Source organism: Nanorana parkeri, unplaced genomic scaffold (assembly GCF_000935625.1).
Source record: "Nanorana parkeri isolate BGI_ZX_2015 unplaced genomic scaffold, ASM93562v1 scaffold3428, whole genome shotgun sequence".
In the NCBI taxonomy this organism is placed as follows: Eukaryota; Metazoa; Chordata; class Amphibia; order Anura; family Dicroglossidae; genus Nanorana; species Nanorana parkeri.
Genome location: NW_017309696.1, coordinates 3,637 through 8,844, shown reverse-complemented (window position 1 = coordinate 8,844; position 5,208 = coordinate 3,637).

Here is a 5,208-nt window from a genome sequence, read left to right as displayed (position 1 = left end):
AGGCAGAGCTTCCTGGGTCCCCCACACCTCTCCTCACTGACTATACAGGGGCCCCTGGGTATAGGACCACTGAGGACAAAGACATCGGGGCTTCTCTTCTATCACAGCGAGCCCCGCAGCAGAGATCCAGCCCACCCCCACCGGAGATCACAGAATGGTTCACTCCAACATTTCCTCATTGTTCTGCTTTTTGGGGGGGGCCAATACTTTCGCAATATAGTGTATATGTGAGTGGAATGGATGGAAGTTTGCAGGAATCGCTCTGCAGTCCTCTCGGTTCACCACCAGGTGGCGCTCTTCCTGCACTCCGGATGGGGTCACCCCGCCAGGCAGAGGTAGGACAAGCACAGACCTGAATCTCACACCTATTGTACGAGGACGGGGACGGGGAGGATGACGCAGAGTCATGTCCGCAGCACCCAATAATAAAATACATTCCCCGCGGGACACTCGATGAGTGCCAAGTGTCTGCTTCTTCCTTTACTATAACCACATGATCAGCCTCAGTGTTGTGATAGGAAGATGTCAAACTAGGTACTGTTGCCATGGTTGCCTGTGCAGCAATCATATACTGTATGTGACATTTGAGAAGATCGGATCCTTTATATTAATGCCTCCACGGGGGAAGGGCATCCCATCGCTCACATGTGGCGGGGACTGTTGCCTCTTGGGGGACATGGCGGTCACATGCCTGCTGTTGGTGCGGTCCTCGGTATTCACAATCAGGTCACCCCCGGGGGCAGATAGAAGAGGAGAATGGGGCATTGTTGGAATGTTCCGGCACCTGAAGGGTTAAAGTGTTCTCCCCGGCAGACGCACAGAGACCGGACTGAGTCACCGGACACATGACGCACTCCAACCACCCAACTTCCCGGGAGGCCCATGTGAGCGAAGGAAGAACACAATGACCCCTCACAAGAAATGCCCAAATCTCCCCGGAGAGAACCACCACATGCGGGGAACTGCACCACCCCAAACTGCAACAATGGGGGAGGGGGGGCAGGAAAGGTGCGGGAAGAGTCCAGAGACACTCCAGATGTGTGAAAGGGATTATGATAGTTGGGTGAATCCCAGATAGTCAATTGTGACAAAAATGGGAGATGTGCACAAGACGAGATCTTGCATGACCCTGACTGAGGCCGAGATGAGCAGAGAGGAGCCAAGAAGAGCCGAGAGGAGCCAAGAAGAGCAGAGAGGAGCCACGAAGAGCAGAGAGGAGCCACGAAGAGCAGAGAGGAGCCAAGAAGAGCAGAGAGGAGCCAAGAAGAGCAGAGAGGAGCCACGAAGAGCAGAGAGGAGCCACGAAGAGCAGAGAGGAGCCAAGAAGAGCTGAGCAGAGAAGAGCCAAGAAGAGCTGAGCAGAGAGGAGCAAAGAAGAGCTGAGCAGAGAGGAGCCAAGAAGAGCTGAGCAGGGAAGAGCCAAGAAGAGCTGAGCAGAGAGGAGCCACGAAGAGCAGAGAGGAGCCAAGAAGAGCTGAGCAGAGAAGAGCCAAGAAGAGCTGAGCAGAGAAGAGCCAAGAAGAGCAGAGCAGAGAAGAGCCAAGAAGAGCAGAGAGGAGCCAAGAAGAGCTGAGAGGAGCCAAGAAGAGCTGAGCAGAGAGGAGCCACGAAGAGCAGAGAGGAGCCAAGAAGAGCTGAGCAGAGAAGAGCCAAGAAGAGCTGAGCAGAGAAGAGCCAAGAAGAGCAGAGAGGAGCCAAGAAGAGCTGAGCAGAGAGGAGCCACGAAGAGCAGAGAGGAGCCAAGAAGAGCAGAGAGGAGCCAAGAAGAGCAGAGAGGAGCCAAGAAGAGCTGAGCAGAGAGGAGCCAAGAAGAGCTGAGCAGAGAAGATCCAAGAAGAGCTTAGAGGAGCCAAGAAGAGCTGAGTAGAGAGGAGCCAAAAAAAGCAGAGAGGAGCCAAGAAGAGGAGGGAGGACCCAAGAAGAGCTGAGCAGAGAGGAGCCAAGAAGAGAAGAGCCAAGAAGAGCAGAGAGGAGCCAAGAAGAGAAGAGCCAAGAAGAGCAGAGAGGAGCCAAGAAGAGAAGAGCCAAGAAGAGCAGAGAGGAGCCAAGAAGAGAAGAGCCAAGAAGAGCAGAGAGGAGCCAAGAAGAGAAGAGCCAAGAAGAGCAGAGAGGAGCCAAGAAGAGAAGAGCCAAGAAGAGCAGAGAGGAGCCAAGAAGAGAAGAGCCAAGAAGAGCAGAGAGGAGCCAAGAAGAGAAGAGCCAAGAAGAGCAGAGAGGAGCCAAGAAGAGAAGAGCCAAGAAGAGCAGAGAGGAGCCAAGAAGAGAAGAGCCAAGAAGAGCAGAGAGGAGCCAAGAAGAGAAGAGCCAAGAAGAGCAGAGAGGAGCCAAGAAGAGGAGGGAGGAGCCAAGAAGAGCTGAGCAGAGAGGAGCCAAGAAGAGAAGAGCCAAGAAGAGCAGAGAGGAGCCAAGAAGAGAATTGCCAAGAAGAGCAGAGAGGAGCCAAGAAGAGCTGAGATGAGAGGAGCCAAGAAGAGCAGAGAGGAACCAAGAAGAGCAGAGAGGAGCCAAGAAGAGCAGGGAGGAGCCAAGAAAAGCTGAGCAGAGAAAAGCCAAGAAGAGCAGAGAGGAGCCAAGAAGAGCTGAGCAGAGAGGAGCCAAGAAGAGCTGAGCAGAGAGGAGCAAAGAAGAGCTGAGCAGAGAGGAGCCAAGAAGAGCTGAGCAGGGAAGAGCCAAGAAGAGCTGAGCAGAGAGGAGCCACGAAGAGCAGAGAAGAGCCAAGAAGAGCTGAGCAGAGAAGAGCCAAGAAGAGCAGAGCAGAGAAGAGCCAAGAAGAGCAGAGAGGAGCCAAGAAGAGCTGAGAGGAGCCAAGAAGAGCAGAGAGGAGCCAAGAAGAGCAGAGCAGAGAGGAGCCAAGAAGAGCAGAGAGGAGCCAAGAAGAGCAGAGAGGAGCCAAGAAGAGCTGAGCAGAGAGGAGCCAAAAAGAGCAGAGAGGAGCCAAGAAGAGGAGGGAGGAGCCAAGAAGAGCTGAGCAGAGAGGAGCCAAGAAGAGCAGAGAGGAGACAAGAAGAGCTGAGCAGAGAAGAGCCAAGAAGAGCTGATCAGAGAAGAGCCAAGAAGAGCTTAGAGGAGCCAAGAAGAGCTGAGCAGAGAGGAGCCAATAAGAGCAGAGAGGAGCCAAGAAGAGGAGGGAAGAGCCAAGAAGAGCTGAGCCGAGAGGAGCCAAGAAGAGAAGAGAGTAGCCAAACATAGAAGAGCCAAGAAGAGCTGAGCAGAGAGGAGCCAAGAAGAGCAGAGAGGAGCCAAGAAGAGCAGAGAGGAGCCAAGAAGAGCAGAGAGGAGCCAAGAAGAGCAGAGAGGAGCCAAGAAGAGCAGAGAGGAGCCAAGAAGAGCAGAGAGGAGCCAAGAAGAGCAGAGAGGAGCCAAGAAGAGCAGAGAGGAGCCAAGAAGAGCAGAGAGGAGCCAAGAAGAGCAGAGAGGAGCCAAGAAGAGCAGAGAGGAGCCAAGAAGAGCAGAGAGGAGCCAAGAAGAGCAGAGAGGAGCCAAGAAGAGCAGAGAGGAGCCAAGAAGAGCAGAGAGGAGCCAAGAAGAGCAGAGAGGAGCCAAGAAGAGCAGAGAGGAGCCAAGAAGAGCAGAGAGGAGCCAAGAAGAGCAGAGAGGAGCCAAGAAGAGCAGAGAGGAGCCAAGAAGAGCAGAGAGGAGCCAAGAAGAGCAGAGAGGAGCCAAGAAGAGCAGAGAGGAGCCAAGAAGAGCAGAGAGGAGCCAAGAAGAGCAGAGAGGAGCCAAGAAGAGCAGAGAGGAGCCAAGAAGAGCAGAGAGGAGCCAAGAAGAGCAGAGAGGAGCCAAGAAGAGCAGAGAGGAGCCAAGAAGAGCAGAGAGGAGCCAAGAAGAGCAGAGAGGAGCCAAGAAGAGCAGAGAGGAGCCAAGAAGAGCTGAGCCAAGAAGAGCAGAGAAGAGCTGAGCCGAGAAGAGCAGAGCCGAGAAGAGCTGAGCCGAGAAGAGCTGAGCAGAGCAGCCTTAAATGGACGTGTCATGAGATCCAGAACACCAGAAATTAAAGTCCAATCTTGTTTATTTCCATCCAACACGTTTTGAGGATTCTGAGGGGCCTCCTTCATCAGGGCCCAAAGGGAATAGGAGAGGTGAAGAGTCCTGGACTCGGAAAGGGATAGCAGATTGAAGCTCAGAGTGTGAAATGAACAGAGATCGCAGTGGCAGGACTCAGCTCTGGTTAAAGCCAACAGTCCTGAGTGCGTCTGCCAGATTTACCTTTAGAAAATTATTACCATATGGAGTTGTGATTACGGTGTGACTCGGATCAGCTTCTGAACACTTGACAAGCTTCACCCGGCTCTTCTCTTCTATCAGTTGGACCTCCTCTATCAGTTCAGTCTCCTCTATCAGTTGGACCTCCTCTATCAGTTGGACCTCCTCTATCAGTTGGACCTCCTCTATCGGTTGGACCTCCTCTATCAGTTGGACCTCCTCTATCGGTTGGGCCTCCTCTATCGGTTGGGCCTCCTCTATCGGTTGGGTCCCCTCTATCGTCAAGAAGAGCAGAGAAGAGCTGAGCCGAGAAGAGCAGAGCCGAGAAGAGCTGAGCCGAGAAGAGCTGAGCAGAGCAGCCTTAAATGGACGTGTCATGAGATCCAGAACACCAGAAATTAAAGTCCAATCTTGTTTATTTCCATCCAACACGTTTTGAGGATTCTGAGGGGCCTCCTTCATCAGGGCCCAAAGGGAATAGGAGAGGTGAAGAGTCCTGGACTCGGAAAGGGATAGCAGATTGAAGCTCAGAGTGTGAAATGAACAGAGATCGCAGTGGCAGGACTCAGCTCTGGTTAAAGCCAACAGTCCTGAGTGCGTCTGCCAGATTTACCTTTAGAAAATTATTACCATATGGAGTTGTGATTACGGTGTGACTCGGATCAGCTTCTGAACACTTGACAAGCTTCACCCGGCTCTTCTCTTCTATCAGTTGGACCTCCTCTATCAGTTCAGTCTCCTCTATCAGTTGGACCTCCTCTATCAGTTGGACCTCCTCTATCAGTTGGACCTCCTCTATCGGTTGGACCTCCTCTATCAGTTGGACCTCCTCTATCGGTTGGACCTCCTCTATCGGTTGGGCCTCCTCTATCGGTTGGGTCCCCTCTATCGGTTGGACCCCCTCTATCAGTTGGGCCTCGTCTATCAGTTGGGTCCCCTTTATCAGTTGGACCTCCTCTATCAGTTGGACCTCCTCTATCAGTTGGGCCTCGTCTATCAGTTGGG